This window comes from Notamacropus eugenii, chromosome 5 (assembly GCF_028372415.1).
Source record: "Notamacropus eugenii isolate mMacEug1 chromosome 5, mMacEug1.pri_v2, whole genome shotgun sequence".
NCBI lineage: Eukaryota > Metazoa > Chordata > Mammalia > Diprotodontia > Macropodidae > Notamacropus > Notamacropus eugenii.
The window spans coordinates 85,168,181-85,174,180 of record NC_092876.1 but is presented as its reverse complement, the minus strand read 5'-3'; positions in this window follow the sequence as shown (position 1 = coordinate 85,174,180).

Genomic DNA, 6,000 nt, shown 5'->3' with positions numbered 1-6,000 from the left:
ATCAGGTTTTTAAGTCCTACATAACCTTGCCCCTAATCTGTCTTTCTGGCCTCATTGTATGTCACTCCCCTACTGTCCTCAATCTGCCCTTCCCTCTTTTTGTCACACACTTGCCTTTGTACTGATGATTCCCCAAGCCTGGAGTGTCCTTCTTCCTCCCCTCCATCTCATAAAGCCCCTCCATTACTTCATGATTCTCAAGTAATACCTTCTACAAGAAAAACTTCCCAACAGTTGGAAGTGTTCAAAAGTAGAATAGTCTTCACCATAATGTAGTGAGCTTTCCTGATCTCCTTAACTGCTAGTGACCCCCCAATTTCCATGTATTTAATAACTTTGCATTTATTGATTTATTTTCATAGTATTTCATATACACATGTATCTATATGTATTTTCTTGTTGCCTTCTCAGTTAGAAGATAAGGTTCTTTCATTTACAGCTCTAGCACCAGTACCACTAATACCAGGAATATAGTAGGTGAGCAATAAATGATTATTGATTAGTTGATTAACTAAATTGTGCCCAGTACTAGTATTCACATACAATTCGACTCAGTAAGAAATTGTTAAGTATTTGCTATGGACCTGGCACCTTTCTAGATGTTAGATTTTTAAAACAAAAATAAAGCAATCTCTGCCCATAAGGAGCTCACATTGATACCTCAAGGATGGCACAATGGATAGAGTGCTAAGCATGGAGTCAAGAAGATACCTGAGTTCAAATCCAGCCTCAGACACTTACTAACTATATGACCCCCAGCAAGCCCCTTAACCTCTGCTTGCCTCAGTTTCCTCAGTGGTAAAATGTGGATGATAATAATAGCACCTACCTTGAAAAGGCAAGGTTGTAGTTAGGATCAAATGAGATAATATTTTAAAGGGTTTAGAATAGTGCCTGGCACATCATTCCTCTTTCTATAGTGCTTGGTATATATTAGTCAATTCAAAATGCTTGTTATTGACTGACTTATTGGCAAATAAGACCAGAAGTCTTCAAACAGAGGCTAGTGATCACTTGTCAGGGATGGACTAGAAAGAATTCCTGCCCCAGTACAGGATGGATTGTTATCTCTGCTTTTCTAGCTTTGACATTCTATGATTCTCTGACCTCTCAAGTGACTTTCTAGTTTTTGTTCCAATAATCCTACCATATTGGTTGGAAGGAAAATAGAGTCATCTGAGGTCCTTTTTCCACTCAGTGAAATGAATCATGATCCTCTGAAGATGGGGAATATGGCTTGGATGAAGTAGATAGAAAAGAAACTCTTAAATGCTACCACCAACCACAGCCAGTCTTGGAACTGAGACTAAAGCTGGCCATTAGTCGTAATTTGTGTTGGTTGCATATAACACAATCTTTACTCTGCCTGGAGTGTTATTCATCATGTTAGGGGGAAAAGAAAACAACAGAGCTTGGAGGGAAATCAGAGCAAAGTGATGAGTAATGGGTATTACAAGCCGATCCTTGGACAGGATTCAGGTATTTCCAGCATTCAGGAATCTGAGAACACCATGCCTTCTCCACCTCCTTCCAAGATCTCCTCTCTCTTAAGGGTTTTTAGGGGACATATCAGGAGGTGCCCCCATATTGGAGTTCCCATTGATCAGCAACCACAGGAGCTTTTCTCCCTGACCTCAATATAGCCCCTGAAGCTGAAAGAGAGAAAGCAACAGAGGCAGAAACAGAGAGAGACAGAAATGGGGGAGAGACCAAAAGAGGGAAGAGAGAAAGGAAGAAAAGGAGAGAGACAGAGATAGAGAAGAAAAGACAGAGACATAAATGACAGAGAAAAGGGAAAGGGAATGAGAGAAGACAGAAGAAAAGGAGAAAGAGACAGAAATGAGAGCCATGGGGAGAAGGGGGAGACAGAAAGGTAGAAGTAAAGGAAAAAGAGAGACAGAAGAAAAGGCAGAAAAAGAGAGGCAGAAATAAGAGAGAGAGAGAGAACAGGGTCTCATTTGCAGTGTTCTAGGAAGTTTTAAACAGTATTCTAGGCTGGGGTGGTGTAGTAAGGACTTTAAACTTAGCACCTAGATATTTTCTGCTCAGAATCCCAACTTCCCCAGTATTGTCCAGAGGACAATGCTTACAGTCATCATATTGCTGATATATAAGAACTCAAGAAGGTGAGAGTATATGAGAGAGATGACCCATTTGCAACATCTGCTACTTCCTTTCATTGTGTATTCTCATTCTGTGCTGCCTTTCTTAACTCTGGAACTTCAGCTCAAGAACTCCTTTTCCTTCCCCCTGCCAAGTCCTTTTGATTTGCACTCCAGCGGCTGGCAGAAGTTAGGCCCTATCTCCTCACCAGGGAGCATGATATTGTCCTCCCTCCCCTGCTTCACCCTAAACAGTCATTGTTCCCAGCAGCAGAGCACTAGCTGAGATCTATCCTCTGGGACAATGTCTCAGATAATCTGCAGAGGTGTCCATTAGGAGGAATTAGGGAAGATGAGAAAGGTTGACAGGAGTACACATAAGATAGAATTACAGAGGAGAGCATTAAACAATATGGAAAATGTGGACTCTAAAGGTCAAAACTTGAAGGATTTCTAGTATCTGAGTGGTCTAAATAAGGGCCCAGGAATAGGCACCTCCAGAATTTAGGAAGAGGCATGGGTACAAGGTTTCAATGTGTCTCTGATTTCCCCTTTTCATGCTATACCTCTATATTCAGAGTGTCCAATCAATCAATTAAGTAATCAACAAGTATTTAATAGCTACTGGTTGTGTTCTAGGCACTGTGGTTGGCACTGGAGATTTGAAGACAAAAATAAGGCAATCCTTGCCCTCAAGAAGCTTATATTCTAATGGGGGGGATAGCATGAATATATACAAATACATATAGCACATATGCAAAATGGACATAAGGTAGCTCTGGGAGGGAGGGCATTAGTATCTATAGGCATGGGGAAAGGCTTCACATAGAAGGTGGCACTTGAACTCAATTTTGGAGGAAACCAGGGATTCCAAGAGGTATCAGAGAAGAGAGAATATATTCTGAGACTGGGGAACAGCCTTTGCAAATCAACCATGGTGGAAGAAAAATCAGTATCCCCATCTTTAAATGTTGTAGATTCACTGATCTCTGATGCTCATGTTCAACAACTGCTCTATGTTGTTCTCTGCTGGACAGATTCCAATGAATTGCTCTCTATGGTGTGTCTCCACTCTGTTGGGCATTCTACTGAGCTGCTTCTGCTTTCTCCTACCATCTTCTGCTTCAACTGAAATATGGCCTCTTTGCTTAGCTTTTCAGGAGTAGGCTTTGCTCTGAAAAATTAGCAGCTTCATAGTATCTTGAATTTAAAGTTCTCTTCCAGCTCTCAGTCTATGATCCTTAGAGTCTGTGACTTCAGGTTATATCATCCTTTTTTTTGAGATCCAAATCCCAGCTAGTCATATCCAGCAAGCTAGCTATAAAATGCCATTCCCATTCAACACTCACCCCCTCAATTCTCTCTTTCTCAACTATATATTCGATAAATCCTCTATCCCCCTTCTTATCACTTTGCCACTGACATCATTCAGTATGCCTTTGTCTCTCTCACTCTGAACCACCCCCACACTGGCTCATTAAGACATTCCTCTCTTTGACCTTCTCTTATTCTTTCTACCACCATATGTTCTATACATCCTCTAGATCCTCTTACCCTATGTTCCCCATACTTACATGCTCAATGTGGATGACCTCCTTGAGACTGTTTCGTCTTTGTATCCCCAATACCCTGACACATAGTAAGTGCCTTTTATGTATGCCTTTTAATTGATTGACTAATTCAGTAATTGCTTGACCCACACCTACAGAGACAATATTGTACAATCAAAAAACATTGAACTTGGAATCAGGAAAGCCTAAGTTTGAAGCCTGACTCTTAAATGCGTACCAGCTATGTGGCCATGGACAAGTGATTTCACTTCATCTAGAGACAGCAAGGTGGATCAATGGATAGAACACTGGACTTGGGATAAGGAAAAAGAGTTTGAATCCTGTCTCAGATACTGACTAGCTCTGAAATCCTGGGCCAGTCTCTGTCTCAGTTTCCTCATCCCTAAAATGGGGATAATAATAGCACTTACTCACCATGGTTGCTGTAAGGATCAATTGAGTTAACATATGCAAAGCACTTTGTAAACCTTAAAGTGCTATATAAATGCTAGACTTTATTATTATCCCTTCTTTGTGGCTATGATTGGTCAGAATCCATGTTATACCCAACGAGTAGCTCAGCTTCAGGCACCAATTAAGACAGAGATAACAAGCCAAGATGGTGGGGAGAGTGAAGGCATGAGGTGGGGCAGGAGCTTCCAAGGCTAGAGCTATGGAAATCTCCAGGGGAGGCTGAGGAAAATAACAAGGCCAGCAGAGGTTAGCTGAAATCCAAGGGGCATAATTTTTGGAGACCAACTAGGGAAGGATCTTCCTCCTCTGTGGACAAGGACAGTCATTCCAAGATCATGAAGTCCAGGGTGAGAAGGGAAGTTCTTAGTTGGTCATAAAGTGTGGGAACAATGAGGAAGCAGAAAAAAGGGATCCCACCACAACTCTGAAGTTATAGAGGTAGGTCACTGAGTGAATGAGATAAGCTGTAATTTTAACAAATCAGTCCTAGCTAGAAAGTCACTAGAAACCCATTACTTTCCATTTTCAATTTTTCCACTAGCTGTACTCTTTTGGACTAGACTCCATCATGCCCCCAAGAAACTCATCATCCTGAGAGATCACATCAGTTTGGGAGCTCACACCTCATCAGTACACTCAGTACCTCTACCCTTCTGAATCCAAGGCTGGAGAGCAGAGGAAAAATCTCCTCCCAAAGCTTCCATTTAAAGAGGGCTTCAGGGCCAACCATCTCTTCATTTCCCACCAGCCATAGTTGTTTGGTCTGGACTCCCTCATGCCCTAAGTCCAAGGACCTTCTCTTCAACCCCCCTTTTTCTGTTTCCTTTTTTGTGTTCTTCCTCTTTAGATCATAAGCTCCTTGAGGGTGGGAACTGTTTATTTTTCACACTTCATATCTCTTGTATTATAATAAGGCTTAACATAGAGTAGGTACTTAATAAATGTTTATTGCCTGACAGATTTATCTAGCATTTAGACCATACAGGACTAACCCAGCTAGCTTGGAAGACAAGATTCAGAAGAAGGAACTGATATTTCCATTCCATTTGTCAGAAGAGCTCCATGTGAATAGCAGATATGGGAGGGTAGGCTAGGTTTTGTCTAATAGTATGAAAATCTGGGTGCCAGCAGTTATACTAAAAGGTATACTGAGAGACAAGCAAATCAGTCTTCACCTGTCTCCATTCAATGGCTTGTTTCCTTATTAAGCTTCTAGCTTCAAAAGTAGTCTAGCTGGTATGGTCTAGAATATTCTCATAAATTACCAAAAATCATGGATAAGAATAAAGTCCCTGTATACACCAAAATATTTATAGAAGTACTTTTGTGACAGTAGACTTGGAAACAAAAGAGATGCCCATCAGTTGAGAAATAACTAAATGAATTGTAGCATATGAATGCAATGGAATATTACTGTCCAGAAAAAAAAACAATAAATATGATGAAAACAGAAAAACATGGAAATACTTGCCTGATCTGATGGGGAATGAAGTAAGCACTGCCAAAGAAATAATATATTCAATGACTATGACAGTGTAAAAGGAAATTGCCTCTATAGAACAATCCAAAGTGAATGTTGCAAAATTACAAAGAATGCTGCCTCTGCTGGTTTCTTCCACTGGACAGCTCTTGGGAGAGGTTGGGGATGAGGGAAGGGACACAAAAGAAAGAACTTTGATATGGCCTTTGTTAAAAAGGACCAGGATGAGAAATGACAAGGTTGCTACTGAGGGACTCTGGGGAAGCACTGACCTGGTATATCCATGCCCATAGCTAGGGCTTCACCAACCACAGGCTAAGCTTCAGTCTCTTTGCCCTGGTCTGTATCAGGAAGACTGAGACATCTCTTGTTCCGTCTATGGACACATTCATTC